Source organism: Argiope bruennichi, chromosome 9 (assembly GCF_947563725.1).
Source record: "Argiope bruennichi chromosome 9, qqArgBrue1.1, whole genome shotgun sequence".
Classification (NCBI taxonomy): domain Eukaryota; kingdom Metazoa; phylum Arthropoda; class Arachnida; order Araneae; family Araneidae; genus Argiope; species Argiope bruennichi.
In genome coordinates, this window is record NC_079159.1 from 50,729,514 (window position 1) to 50,746,372 (window position 16,859).

The 16,859-nt window shown below is 28.5% G+C and overlaps 1 long non-coding RNA gene across 1 annotated transcript in view; it reads right to left on the reverse strand.

Moving 5' to 3' along the window:
- The window catches only part of LOC129984131 (uncharacterized), a 59,248-nt gene that overhangs the window by 9,099 nt on the left and 33,290 nt on the right, over positions 1-16,859 (reverse strand). The gene's annotated exons all lie outside the window — the stretch shown is intronic.

The following is a 16,859-nucleotide window of genomic DNA, read 5'->3' on the forward strand; positions in this document are numbered from 1 at the left end:
CTAGTGTTGCTTTAAAACGGGACGTTATTATATAATTGAACTAAACTTAAATCAACGACATGGTTCATGTCAATTTGGGCTTTTTTCATGATATGGATCCGTTATGAAACGTTTCTTTTAAATATGTCGCGTATAAATTGTAAGACATCTATAAAATTTACCAAATGCTAGGTTTTTTTTTTTTTTTTTTTTTGTACAAAACATCGTGCACCAATTTCCATGCTGCTCGAACTCACTACCACACACAGAATTTATTAATTCAAGAGGTTTCATTTCGATTTAAAATATTTAAATTGACTCAAAGAATGGTTTATTCTAGTAGGTAATAACCAGATCTGGCAATATTTTCAGATACAAAATATTTTTATTGTTTTGAAAAGAGTTTTACCTTAAAAATAGAGGCTGAAATTATAAGGAAAATCAAAATTTTAATATCCTGTAATACCCTAACGAAAAAGGAAAAATAAAAAAGTGATAAGGCCTTCTAACATACACCTTCCACCATGTATCTTCTAATTATGGCTGCAAGACCATTTCGCGCGCTTTTTATTACCAAAAACAGCTGTACGTGGAATTAACCTACTTTTCCCTATAGATTTAAAAGTAGCAGACGATACTTCTCATTTTAAATAACAAGCTGGTAGCAGAAATTTTTATTCCAAAACATTTACTGAAAAAAAAAACATTTTTTGTCGAAATCGCTCTAAGAATAAGTAAATATCTTCTGTATTCTGTTTAAATATTTCTTACACACACAGTGAAAAAATGTAATTGTTATTTTAGTGTATAATTTCGTGGTGTAAACAATTGTAATGAAGCCGAAGCCTATTTTCCATATAAGACTTATAACCTGGATTCAAATACCGTGTAAATAGGTAAAAACAGAAAATAATTCTTGTTTGTCGATGCTGTGTCTATTGACTATTTGTGTATAAACAAACGCACTTTTATTGAAAGTTGCATGTGTGTGGTCTGTAAAATTTTGAAAGACTGATTTTCGGTTATGTTTGGCTCTTTACTATAAAGTGAAAGCTATATACCAAATTTCCTGAAAGTTTAGTTATGTACATTTCTAACAGTTTTGTAAATATGTTGATCAATGTTTAAAATTTTGTTATATTTATAAATAAATAACTATTTTGTGTTTCTTTTTGGTTGCTTTCTTTGAAACACTTGTTTTTCTCCATTCACAAATTTAATTAAATTGAATTTTATTATTATTACATTTGAGAAGAGACATGCCATTCAAAGATGTTACTTTTATGATTATAGGATTTTAAAAATTGTTGTGATATCATTCGTTAATCAGGGCATATTAAACCCAAAAATCTCTGCTTAAAGAAATGTTACTTTTTCAGTCTTATGGCTTTCGATTTAATTTTATCGAATTCGGTATAGTATATCCTATTACTCTATATAATATTATTATAAAATGCTACAACACAGAAGATAGTCAGGATTTCTAGATTGAATGTCCTTAAAATTTCAATTTTGACTAACTTCCCTGCGCACAAAAAATTTGTTACTGTAGAGGAACGAGTCTCTTTATAACAATCATGAGGTAGAAGAAAATAATAGACGAGTTCCAGGAACAGTCATTTAATTGTTTTCTGAGTTCCACATTTCGCAAGACAAAACAAACACGAACACGAAAATACCCGATACTCATAATCTAATAATGACCCCCAAGTAGGATAATGGGAAATGTACTTTGATGTTAATAAGGTAACGCCATCTGTGTATCAAAAGAGAAGGTAATAGAGTTATGTAACCGCTACAGTACTAATTTTGGTATACTGCATCACATTTGTTTTATAATAGAAAATGTAAATAAGTTTCGTATATAGTCACGTCACTCTGAAAATATACTTAGTGATTATATCAAGCAGTGGTATAATAGATGAATAGAAAACAGAAAATTGTCGATTTTATCCTCTGAATGGGATCTTAATTAACCTTGTCCGCAAATTTGTAGACCGATATTGGTTTTTTTTAATGAAATGCTCACTATAGATGTATTGCATTGAGATGGTTTTTCTCCAAGTGAAACACTGATGTGGGCCAATTTATTCCCTAAGTCAGTCAGAGAGGCAACATACACAGGAATTAAGTCAAAACTGTTTGCTATCTGACTTCAAATCGAAACTTATTTGCTGTGCTCCAGTTGTAATTTGACCTAAAATGAATGCGTATTTTTTTTTTTTTTCATGGCTGCGATACATGCACTAAGCATGGGGAAATTAGAATCAAACTGATAAATGCAAAGAGTATGAAATATTTTAAGTATTTTTATGGTTATTAACAAATATCACAATATTTAAAGCTGAAAATAATTTTAAATAATGAAACACTAGATGGTATCCGCAGTGTTGCTTGGGATGAAATTATTTTACTGATTAAATATTAACATTTTAATTAATTGTTTGAAAATTGTCATTAAAACTTAGCTTATATTTAAGTTGAAGATTGAATGTAATCAGACTTGTACATGCTTTCAGCCCATTTTTTTTTTTTTTTTTTTCTATTTTAAATAAAGGGGGTCAAAACATAAAAGTTCTATGAATACCTTGGAATGCTTTATTCGTCATATTCAGAAGAAATATTTTTTTTTTTAAATCTAAAGAATGGAGTTTATTTTCTTGCGTGATTACGCTGATTAATCAAAGGACAATGGGACAATTCCTTATTTTGCATAAATTTGATCCCGTATTATTTTATATTTTGGATAAGTAAACATGTTGTGCTCTACTGCTTCAACTTAATAAGTTTTCATTGGTAAAAAAAAATTCGTTTTCGAATACGTAAGATACATCTTTCGTTTAAGCCCTTCACATACAATGGCATGTCTGACGCGCGCATTATATTATTGAATTTTAAGTTTACAATTAAACGGCATTAAGTATTTAAATAAGCATAATTAAGTATTTAAAAATGCAAACTTCACTTAGAAACGCTTCAATATCTCATAATAATAATTGTTATAAGAATCAAAATAACAATAATTATTATAAGAATCAAAATAACAATAAATGCCCAAAATAGGATTTGTCATCTAATTAAATAAATTCGTATGTCAGGGTGTTAAAAGAATCGAGCGGAATATATCTGGAAGAAATTTAAAGGATGGGAGTTTTTTCTCCTGTTTCCCGTTCCGATATTTCTTATTATAACATTTCTTATAATAATATTAGCTTGTTTGGTAAAGAAATTCATTAAATCTTCGGTAAAATCCAATTTTTTTTTTTTTTAATCCATGTTGCTAACGAACATAATCAGATTTTAGTTACTAAAAAAACTTAGCGTGCAATTTTTTTTTTCGGATCACAACTTGCATGCGTAACTTTCTTTCCTTCTTTTTTCTTTTTTTTTTCAGTAATTATCTGTAAGTTCATTTTTTCGGATATTTTTATGATCCATTGTTCATACAAATTCTAGGAATGATGCTGACATTTATTTGTTCTACATAGCTATGTAGGAGATGGATTATCAGTGACGAACTGTGTTCAAACTTTCTTAATTTTTTTAATTCTGAAAGATGGCTTGAAATGATGATGTATCATGCTTTCGTATTATAATGAGATCAACTGAGAATACTGTCAAGGTTCTCCAGATAAAAGTGCAGTTGAGGTTGCAAAATGTTCCTGAAGTTTCTTCGTGCTTTGAGAAAATAATTGCTATTATTTAATTTCTATGTTAATTCCTGCCGGAGTCTTTTGTAATTATGGCTTTAAAATCTTATGAATCTTTAAAGAGAAAAAATATCATCAGAAAGATTTTTCGCTTTGAACTCGAAATTAAATAGTTGAAATTAACATTTCATTTTTTGCTTAGTCTTGTATGGAAATGTCCTAAAATTTTCATTTTTGAATGGTGCATTGATTGAAAAAACGTTTCTTTTTAAAAAAAGAAAAAGAGGGTCTTTAAGGAAATAGTATATAGCCTTTTCTTTTGCTTTAAATACATAAGAAGGAGGGAACTTAATCCTAAGAAGCTATATTTAATATAAAAATAATTAATAGCTAAGTGATGACATTGTTTATGAAGATCCATGCATTTTTTTTTTTTTTTTTTTTTTTTTGGAGTAATGAGATCAAGATCCATTTGTTAAGTCTAGTAATTCTGACAGAGTGCAGAGCGATTCGTTGAAAAGACACTTGATTGGTTACTTTATTTATTGCAATCCGTATGAGTCACTTTGTTTTCGTAAAGGGCTATTTTGGTGTTGTTGTTGTTATTATTATTGTTGTTGTTTCCATGTGCCTTGATAAACATTTTAAGCCCACTTCACATTTTTTGCAAACTGTAGAAATACACATATACATTCAAGATCTCTCCAAAATACACTAAAATAATCTCACTTTTTTTTCTTTTAACTTTATTTTATGCGCAGAATACGAAGAGAAAGCTCTGAAACCGTACAAAAAAAATTCAAATTTGAAATTTCGACGAATCTCTATGTTTCAGACCTTTCCGAGTCAGAAAAGCATATTTTTGAAACAATGTTTGTCTGCGAATAGGATAATACCTAAACACTTAGACCAGACGGAATGAAATTTGATACATTATATTTATAACAAAGCTCTATATTTCTATCAAATTTTGAACGAATCTATTCAGTGCAAGTCTGTCCGTCCGGATGCCCGAATATAAACTAACGCGATAAGTACAAAATGAAGAGAGCCAAATGGGTAAGATTTGGTAAGCAGATTTAACATTTAAAATTTGTATACCTGTCAAATTTGGAACCGCTTATCGGTCTATAATTTCACAAGCATGTAAACGCGATAACTCAAAGATGCAATGATTTAGATATGTGAAATTTGGTATGTGATTTTATGACCACAATTATAGCTCTGTTTCAAACTTTGGTTTAAATCGGCTGGAAAACAGGCCAAATTACATATTTGATTATCTGGTTTTTTTATATAAATTGCATCTCAAAGATTACTTGCCAAATATCACACTCTAATAAATTGTTTCGTAACTATTATTCGACCATGGCATGTAGTTAATAATATACTAATAAATTTATTAAAGAATATGTTAGAAAGTTTAGGAAAGAACCATTATCGCTTGCTTAAAAATTTAATTACTTTAGTATTGCGTTTTGAAAAATGTAACGAAATAAAAAAAGTAAAAATTCATTTTTTATAAATTTCAAAGTGAAAAATTATTGAAGGATAAAAGAGAAAAATAAGTATTATTTATTCGTTATTATTTTTCCGTTACTTCTTCTACTTATTATAGAAAGATATAGCACCTAAAAACATCTTTGAAGAAAAACCGCTAAAAAAGAGAGACAAATGTTAAAATACATTTTAATTAGTGAATTCTTATAATTTGAAATTCTTACATTATTACAATATGAGAATGCTTTTTTAGATGTTTATCAAGTAAAAATGATGGCAAAGCTGCATTGTTTTAAAAAATTATTTCGTGAGATATGTTCTTTATCATGTAATTTATCTACACGTTTATATTAACAAAAACTATTTTCAATCTCTAGTTCTGTTCATAATTTATTTGAGTACATGTTTATTGACAATAAATATTACTTATATGATAAAACATCTTTGAATTATTTACGAGTCAATTGGAACGGAATAAAAAGAATTATGAATTATAGACTAGATTTACTATCACATCGGCAGGAAAAAGAAGAGAGAATGAAAAGGAAATGGTTATTTGTCCACATACTGACCTTTTATTAGAAAAAGGAGAGAATAAAATACATAAAACAAGAGACACGACTTGTCTATAAAACAGATTTTTTATTCTGAAGAGAAAAAAAAAGACTCCTTATTGATTATAGGAATAAACGTATGGCCATTATCTAAAATGTTTCTGTATGTTGTTTTAAATGGCACATTAATGTTAGTTTTATTATTATAAGAAAATTATTTAAAAAATTTATTTTATCAATGGTAAAATCTACACTTTTCTTAACCTACTCATGGAGAAATTTTAATTCCAGTTAGATGCAAAGTCATATATTATCTGTCCCATAATATTTCTGCATTACATTATTTTCCTTTTCAGATACTAATGTTTTTTTAATCTAGTCAAATCATCTCCTTACTTACAATACGATCATTTTACATCATTAGATACCAAGAATATAGATAAATATTACAAGCGGAAATGAATCTGGCAACATGATTGTTTTTTTAATAAATCAAATACGTTGCTTTGCAGGATTTTTGTTTTTCATTTTTGTTTTTTCCATCACCCACAGACTTTCACAAATCAAAATGGATAAGAGAATTTATTTAACAAAATTAATGTGAAATATTATCGAATACAATGTATTATAATTATTTATTCACTGCCAGTTTATTAATTCCAGAATGGTTTTGAATATATATTTTTTAAAGGCCTTTCGATTGATTTTGAGATTTTTCTTCGCATACTTTAAAGTACTGTTCATTTTCTGATTCTGAAACTGACCACACTTTTGTGCATGCATTGGGGGAGGGGGCGTTTTATTTCGCCATAAAAAGAGCGGGAGGAGATGCTTACATTTAGGAATAGGGTGAATCAGTTTATTCGCATAATTAGGAGGCGTAATAACCATGCAGCTGTATGCATACCACCCCTTAGCGAAATGTAAGCGACGAAAAGTGCCAATCTCGGGATCTTAAACAGTATGCTTGTTTATTACTATTTTTTTTTTTTTATCTTGTCCATAAATCTCCCTCGCTCCTAATTTTTTTTCTTCTTTTATTGGTGCAAAAGAAGAAAAAACAGATTTTCTAAAAATGCTATAATCTTTGCAAGAATAATTTGGGGTTGGGACATTATGCAAGAGAAATTCGTTTCACATTCCACGGGTTTATTGATTGCCGGCGATTGTTATAGGTTATCAAGGTTAACAGGATTTTTTGATTCAACCAATGGTAGTAAAATATCGAAGTCATTTCATCAAAATCTCGTACGGATCTTATTCTTTTGACTCCATTTAGTGCCTCTGTAAAGGTAGCAAGAATTCATATGTAATTTATAAGTTAATATCTTGTCTACCGCCATGAGTTAGCAAGTAATTCCATACATATCAAGCCTTGACTTTTCAGTGATGAACTGAAAGTAAAAACATAAGGAGTACCAGACCGTTGCAGAGCAAAGCACTTGAGATTTTACTAATTGTTGGACATATGAATTATGATGTCAGTCCAAATTTTAACCACCATCGTAGACTAGATAGGACAGAATGTGAAGCCAACCACCTTGCCGTCGCTGAACTGCACAACACTGACCGATTTTTATGTAGTCGACCTTAACCGTGATGGTCATTATGAGTCAGCTCTTAGACTCGACAATGTCCTGGTGACGCTGGACCCCTCCTCCGATTCTAGAGACACGGTGTGTTTAAAATTGTCCTTTATCCATCGTCATCACTCCCAGTGAATTTCCTTTTATTTATTCAGAACGGTTTGGCATCCAGCCAACAATGTGGGCAATCTCTGACTGATTTCGCCTACTTCTACATCTTCAACTGTCTTCTTGTAATTAAGAATCAGACCACTTCAACGTTGCGAAGTTTAAACTTGATATTTTTCCTAATATTCGAATTTATTACTCCTTTCGTTTTTACCAACTGCACCTGGTGTCATTTGTCTCGTCTATCTCCCAAGACCTCCACGTTTTTTTTTTTTTTTTTTTTTTTTTTTTTTCATTAAGTGAGGAAAAGTATAACAACCAAAGAGAGTAGAGTAGATATGTGGCGTCTCTACATGTTTATACTGTCTGCAAGGTATCTTTAATTCATTAATCAAAACAATTTCTTTTTCCATAGATTAATGTCAATCAAAAGTTTATTGAAATAATTTTATGAAAAGTTTATTGTTTTACGCCGACGTTCAATATTCGGTCTAGGAGAATCGTGAAAAAGAATTCATATAAAAATGAATAAAAGTACCATACAATTTCTCTTAAAGTAAGAACAATATCGTCGTCAAAGTTCAAAATTGAAGCGTATGCGAAATAAAAGAATATATAGACAAATACAAACATCTGCTTAATAGGAAATGACAGCTAATCGTTCCTTTTCTTTTTAGAAAAAAAAGTATTACAAATATTATTTAGGAAAATAAACATTTTACATAAAGAAATAAGGAAGTAATAAAATTTTAAACAATGCATCTCCTAGTGCGACGAGAAAAATAAAATAATGCAAAAATAGTAAGTTAGAAATCAGAAATACAGTGTCTCACAAAAGTGATGGGACACTTGTGCTTTACAAAAGGAAACTGTAATAAAATAAATTAAAAAAACATGTACAAATTTTTTGTGGGTTTGTTTCATACTTAAATTTAGTAATAATTATTACATAACATACATTTTGTCAAAGTATTAAAATATTAATTTCATAAAAATACAATTGTTTAGAACGGAGCAAAAAATACCTCACATAAGTGATGGGACACCATTAGATATGCAACAAAAATCGTCTGAAATAAGCAATAAAAATATTTTTGGTGGTTTTATTTTTACTCAAAAGCAATTGGCAATAATTTATAAAATCGTCTGCAGTATTTCTCTCCAGTTTGTTTTAGAATTTTTGTGTTTTTTAGCTCTGTGCAGCCATGAATGCTAAAAGAAAAGAAACTTCGCCTGAAATTCGAAAATTAGTTATTAATTTGCATATTGAACGTAGAAAATCTATTAGAAAAACTGCTGAAACAGTTAACATGAGTCATTCAACAGTTTGCAATATCATTAAACGATATAAAAAGAATCATATTATTCAGGATAAAGGAAGACCTGGCCGACCATCAAAGCTATCCAATGGAATAAAACGAATTATCGTTCGATATATTAAAAAAAAAATCCAAGAAAGAATGCTCCTAAAGTTGCTTCAGATTTACAAGCATTATATGGAATAATTGTTAATCCTGAGACTATTAGAAGGGTAATTCGATGTGCTGGATATCACGGTAGAGTAGCCAGAAAAAAATTCTTCGTAAGTGAAAAGAATAGAAAACTCAGACTAGCTTTCGCAAAATCCAACATAAATAAGAATTCTGATTACTGGAATAAAGTTATATTTGCTGATGAGAGTAAATTTAATATATTTGGTTCTGACGGTAGAATCTTGGTGTGGAGAAAACCCAGGGAAGAATTTCGCAAACAGAACTTGGTGCCAACAGTAAAACATGGTGGAGGAGGAGTTATGGTATGGGGGTGTATCTCGTCCGCTGGAGTTGGTAATCTTGTTTTTATTGACCGTATAATGGATCAGTACAAGTATATTGACATTTTAAAGCAAAATTTGAAATCTTCAGCACGAAAATTGAACCTTCATAACGATTTTAAATTCTACCAGGGCAATGACCCCAAGCACACTGATTTGTACCTTTGACTCTGGCTGCTGAATAACTGTCCTGAAATAATAAAAACCCCACCACAATCTCCAGACTTAAATCCCTTAGAGAATATTTGGCAAGAATTGGAATCAAGAATTCGCAAACACGCCATTTTTTCAAAACAATAATTAAAATCGGTGCTTCAAGAAGAATGGGGTAAAATCACTCCAGAAATCACAAAAAAATTAGTCAAATCCATCTCAAGAAGATTAAATCGTGTTTTAAAAGTAAAAGGAAATCCAACAAAATATTAAAATCTTTTAAAAAGTAAAATTTTTGGATAAATATTTGATGGAAAAGTAAGTATCCCATCACTTATGTGAGCCATTTTTTGCTCCGTTCTAAACAATTGTATTTTTATCAAATTAATATTTTAATATTTTGACAAAATGTATGTTATATAATAATTGTTACTAACTTTAAATATGAAACACAACCAAAAAAATTTTGTACATGTTTATTTATTTATTTTATTACAGTTTCCTTTTGTAAAGCACAAGTGTCCCATCACTTTTGTGAGACACTGTATATCATCTGTAAGGTATCGCCAGCGGCAATAATCATAATTCAAAATTAATTTTAAAAAATCCAGTAAAATGAAGAAAAAAAAAATAATAGAGATAAAATTAATTTCATTTAAAGGCTAATCTTTTGAACTTTTTAGATAATGTAAAAAAGATTTTTGGAGCGGTAATATATTTCCAAGTTATTTCGGATAAATGCTAAAATTTAAAGTAATTTTTAATTAAAATTTCGAAAAAATCTTTTTTTACTAAGTATCTATTACCCAGAAAAGTAACTATTTGCCAAATTTAAGTTGTCTAATACCTGCCGTATCCTTGTAAGAATGAAAGTTAATTTCACAGTTGTTAAAAATCCTTATATGGTAAAGAGAAGCGCATATTATTACTAGATTTGTCATAGGAAAAACTGCATACTTTATATAATCCTTAGGAAAAATTTAAGCTGTGTATGGCCTGCATATTTTGCGATATTATCCAATGACATTAAATAATAAACACAGTTCTTAATTTTTGGATATATCTTATCTTTTGAATAATACAATGAAATTAATGTTCACGGAAATTATATTGTTTAGATAATAGAAGACGAATTAAACTCAGAATGTAAGCTAAATAAATCTCTGGTTTGACCGTCTTCTACTGTCAGTTTTATTACTTTTCAATAGATGGCGACACTATCGCCATTTTTTATACAATTCTTGTAAAAGCAATTTATTTTCCAAGGAAAACACACGAATCTCTTTGAGTGGGATATATATTTAAATATTATATATAATAAGTGTTATTTCCGATAACTTTATTAAAACGGTGTAATTGCCCTTCATTATTTAATTAAAAAATGAACTAATACTTATATTTCGGAAAGAGAATAAGAATAATAGGAATCCAATGGCGTAACCAAGGTAAATTTTACCTGGCGCATAATTTTTCGTCCTTATTGTTATCAATGGTTTACCAAAGCTAAATCTAGCGTCCCCACAAATAAATTTTTAACACATCTCGTCCGATTTAACTTTAAAGTGTGGCAAAAATGCACAAAGCTTTTTCTTCGTAAGAATTCTTTATATATTATAATAATTATTCAACAAAATTAGGCAATTATATTCTGCGCATAATGAAAAATTTTAATTGGAGTCTTCTTCTTCTTTTTTTTTTTGAAAATTGGAACAAGTAGCAAAAAATAAGATCTCTATCCTTCTGATCACTAGAACTATATAATTTGCATGCCTTCATTCACATAACGTTTCTATTTTTGTTTTATTTTTCATTGTAAATGATTTGGACCAACTGAATATGCTACTGTAATTTCACTAAGTATGAGTTTTTCAATTGTGCTAATGGAGACGTTTCGACATTCTGCAAATAAAAATATCACAAACATTGCTCACTTAAACCTTTGCATTCCGAAATGTGATTTCTGATGTACGGGATAGTTCACGGAGTCCTTGAACTTAAAGGTTCTTAACCTCCGGACATCTCTATTGATTTGGGAGAGTGGCTTTACAATACAACCACGAAGCAAAGATAAAAGTATCCTCTAACATTTAAGAGTGCCTGATATGAATAATATGGTAAAAATAATTGCAAAGAGAAAAGGATTTTGATTTTTAGCGTAATAATACTATCGACAAAATTCAAAATCAGCCGTAGGTTAGATACAGACCAAACGTCTTGGTCTTCTGATGATTTATGTCACAAGTTTCGATTTCTTTACATTCTAAAATACGATTTCCTAGATTAGAGCATACTCACAGTTTTATACTGTTCGATATAGGAAAGAATAGTAAAAATACAAAATAAATAAATAAATAAAAACACCCTCTATTAGTACTGAGATGGATTCGAATCGTAATGTACACATTTTCATCTAATCAAGGGAAATGAGATCTTCACGGAATGCAGAAGAGATAAAAGAAATGCATTAAGACATCTGTTCGACATGATTACAGTACAACTTGTATGGTACATCTGTCCAGTGATGTCTTTTGTTTATTTATTCACTACTTCGATTTCGATGTTTTATTCTAAAGAGCAGATGCTAAAGTCGAACTTCAAGCTTTTAGACTATACGCGCCACATCTGGAGGGAAAAAAATCGTCTGCTTTAGAACACGATTGTGCAGCCGATTATTACAGAATAGAGCCGAAAAATAAAGGAAAATTCGGGCAACAAAAATATGAGGAAATAGAGGTTTTGCATTTGTTGAATTCAAATCTCTACGATATGCATCTGAAACCAGAATTATCTGGAAATATTTAAAGTGTTTTAATAAAATAGGTTCCTGAAGCCGATAAAGAGAATTTGAAAGAGGTAAGAATTTTAATTAGTTAATTTTAAATTATCATTAAATAATACTATCCCTTTTGAGAAAGGCGAATTTTACAGCTTAAGTCGATAATTCGAATTCTGGAATGTTATAAATTACTTTATCATTTTATCAGATACTTGAATTCAAATAAGCATGATTTGATGCATTTTAAAATTTTAGATTATAGATACTTAGAATTCCTCATCCCGAGGTTTAACAACAAATAATTTAATGATAGAATATCAGATTAACAAAATTTATGTTATTTTATCCCTCAAAATAAATAATATAAAAAAATAGAAATTCTATCATTAATAAAATATTAGAGCTCCAGTATATGTTTACGTTCAATGGTCAAACTATTATTAAAGCAAAAATAATTATATATTCATAATATAGGAATGTTAATTATTGGGCAAATTATTTATATTAGGTACCCCTTAATAATAATTTTTAATGTAATATTTCTTTGGATTTCTTTTTATTCGTTACATTTAGTGATAAAAATTAAATGTTTTTATTTGTAAGTAAGAAATCATTAACTAATAATGATGTTTGATTTTTCCAAGAATTTTTAATCTTTGGAAATTTTTCTAACGTAAATTTCCCAAAATGTAACGTAAATTTCCAACTGGCAATACTACTAAAAGAATTTTAAAAAATGGTTTAGGAACGGTTTATGTTTGTAATTAGAATAGAAGTTTGAAGACATCATTAATCGGGCCCACGCTCCTTTCTGTTGTTGGCATGGAGAAGTTTGGATAATTTTCAATATCCTATTTGTTTAAAATTCAATTTTTTAAAGATCGGACAAAATAATTAAATGCTGTTATATTATTTGTAAGTAAAAATAATCCTTAACTAATAATAAAAATTAATTTTTCCAGAAATAATTACTTTAGTTATTTTTTCGATGATATGTATATAAAAAAATAATGAGAAACAAATGCTTATTTCTAATGATTTAGAAATTAAAGAGTCGGCCATGATTTAAATTGATATGCTCTATACCGGAATTTCGGAATTTTTACCACCCAAAATCCGAATTTACAGTTTTTTGAAATGTCGATTCATCTTCTCAAAGTTGGCTTAGAATAAATATCATCTTTCAATATTACATAAAATCTTTATGCTATATAAATTTCAAGCAAGAAGTCAAAATTCTTAATATATTATTTATGTTATGTACTTATACTTTTATACTTAATTTTATTGCTGAATACGGTAACCCTATATAACATAAGAGATTCTGTTGAGTAGAAAAGATATTTTAAAAGAGCAAGCACTTTTTTAAATCGAGAAAACGCCTACTGTTGTCTTGGCATATAATTTAAACTGATTAGTGATTTTTTATACAAATTTACAAAACCTTTTTTGCAAATTTAAGTTGATTCAAATCATGGCTATGGTTGAAATTTACCGAATAAAGCGACTACGATTTGGGGGAAAGTGTCAGATAATAAAAGAGATAAAACTGGTTTTCTGCCATAATCTTTATTCTCTCGAAACGGGGGGGGGGAATCCCTTCATTTTTGTTAGAATAGCAACTTTCTCGGGTATTCACAATTAGCAGGTAAGGCAGTTAGTTCTATGTCTGACAGCAAAACATTCTTAGAAACTGTAATCCATTTTAACTGTAACCAAAAGTTACAGAGCTTATGGCTTAACGGAAATGTTTACTTACTGAAATAATTAAACAAAAAAATATAATATTAATTCTTTACGATTTTTCAACTCAGAACCATTTCAAAATAGAATTAAGCAAGATAGTTTTCCTTCCTCCCATGATAGTTTAAATGATTAATTTTAGTGATTACATTATATAAAAAAGTATTTTACAGTATATTTATTAAATAAATAAATACAATAATATACTTATTATTTAAATTCATAAAACAAGGCATATGTAAGCATTCGGTATTTAATACAACATTTTTTTAAAAACAAAAATATTCATAAATACTACTACATTTACAACTATTAAATTTATCAAACATGTTGTAGTAATAACTTCGAAGTCCGAATTTCAAAATTTAATGAATAAAATTTTTTATTTAATGTTTCGAGTTGTTTTTGAGGATTTTTCGCCTTATTTGCCTGTAATTTCATGTCGGCAAATAAATCAGAACAGATCAGAATATTATATAGAAAATAACAAAAAGAGATCGTTCTTAAGAAACTGTTACATATTGCTAATGTAGTTAACTGCATTTTAAGAATTTAAAAAAAAAATCAGTTTTTTCCTGTAAAATTTTGAAAATTAAAACATAAATTTCTATACTTAACATTCTAATTCAGTTATATTTTTCAAACTGTTCAAGATGATTACTTGAATATTTCCCTCTACATTAAAACAAGAACTGACAAAACACTTTTATTGATTAATTATTAATTAAATGTTTTCCTGGTGAGTTCATCGATCTGCTTTCGTAGACAGAAAGTTTGTTTCTAGACTGATTTGGCAAGATGCCAAATTAGGAAAGCAAGAATCTTGAAATTTATTTCATATCACTGTTCTATTTTTTAATATTCGTTTTTATTTTTCGTTATTTGTTTTAATTATTATCGTCAGCATTTCGCCAGATGCAAACGATAAAAATTAATGTGCAAAATTTAATAATATTTTTTTGTATTTCTTTTTCATAGTTTTATTTTAGATTATTGCGGTTTTGATTCCGCTGGCATTTATTATGTCATGGCCAACAACGTGCAATAAGCAAGAAAACTATTTATTATACAATTTATTTTTAATAATATTGATTACATCAGACTTTGACTGATTACATTGTTTATCTCTTTCTTTTTATCATGCCTTCGTGTTCAATCATTCAGTTTCAATTTTTATCGTCTGCTGTTCATCAAACTATATCATTGGCACGAAGAAAAATAAACGTTCAAAACCAGCGTTACATTTTTTGTAATGTCTTAATTGCTGTATTTTAAATAATTGTGGTTTAGATTTCGTTGACATTCATCGCGTGACAAAAAAAAGAGGGGGTTGAATTAGTTTGTAATATAAGATATATGCATATGTTTATGAAATAATACAAAGCTGATGGCAAAAATTTTAAATTATATATATATATATATATTTGGGGGTTCTAAATTAAAATAAATCCCCTGAAATAAATTTTTCTATAACCTTTCTATAAATTTTTCTTCCTGAACTCAATTATCCCATTGTACAAAATGGGCCTGTCTGACAGTGACAGTAATAAGAATTTGAAATCTTTATATTTATAACATACTAACAATCTTTGCCAACTTTCTGGTTTACCAGGAATACTAGTTTTATTTCATTTCCATTAAATCCTGTATGCACAACTTTTATGCTCATAATCACCTCAAAATTATATTTTTAAGTATCAAATTGTCATAGATGTAATAGAGCTGTGTTATTTTAGTAACTTTACATTTGTTCTAATTTTTGTGTAAATAACCATCCTAATACAGCCAAGTTCCATGACATTATAAAGCCATTAAAAACATATTTGTCCCAGTAATTAATCTTGTAATTGCTTGTTGCCTTTTGCAAAATTGGAACTTCATTTTCTTCGTTCTTATATAAACTGTGAATGTAATTAAAAGAGCCTTTCCTTCAGTTTCAACCAGAGAAAAAAAATCACATGATTAAATTTTTAATAAATTAATAAAAAATGTAAATTTCAGTGAAATAATAAAATAAAACATTTGAAAAAATTTTTAGAAATTTTAAAAAGCCATACGACAAGTAAATTTTTTTTAATTGGTTCTTTAAAAAAACCATTCTTGTCCTATAATATTTTCGGAAGTTATCAAGGAAAAACATTAAGAGAAGGTTAATACCTTCTCTTAATTTTTAATTAATTGAAATTTTTTAAAAATCTCCCAGGTTTAAACATTTTTAACTTCCAAATTCTATTAATACCAAATTTGGTAGGTCTAAATTAAACGGTTCTGCCTATGAAGCACCAAGACATACATATAAAGACACGCATTATCCTTAATTAGTAGTAGAAATGGAGGTTGTATTAGTTGAAATGCAAATTTTTTTTTTAAATAGTACTTATATTCGAAATTTATATGTATATTCATTTAAATTTAATCATTATAAATCTTTTTTTTTCTCTAACTTTATGTCTTACTCTTTTCTTAAATTTATAACTCATAATTTTTGATAGCTTCCATAATAGTCTTCCATGATATTTAAAAAAAAAAAAAAAAAGAATATAAGCGTTCTTAGGTAATCTATTAAAAAAAAGAAGGAAACAAAATATTAAGCTTTTTTTCCTTCCTCGTTCAAAACATTTTATTCAAAAGAAGGAAAGAGCACTTGCGTCATAAATCTTTTTGATATTTACGCGAAGATAATAGTGTAGAAATGGGTTTCGAATCGAAGCACCACAAAGGATCGGAGCTCATAAAATCCGCCTTCATGACGTTGACGCAGTTGAGTTTTTCCACCAATCAATATCTGCTTACGTCATTCGCTTTGCCGACGTCATTCTTCCAAAGAGAAATTTTGATTTCATACTCTTGGTCGATAGCATGGAACTTTAATGTACCAACCAACATTTGCAATTCTGAAATAGAGTAACAAAAATACTAACAGAAGAGTGGATATTTTTTTCCCTGCTTATTAAAGAAGGAAAAGACGTAAAAAACATAGAAAAGGAAATCATTAGA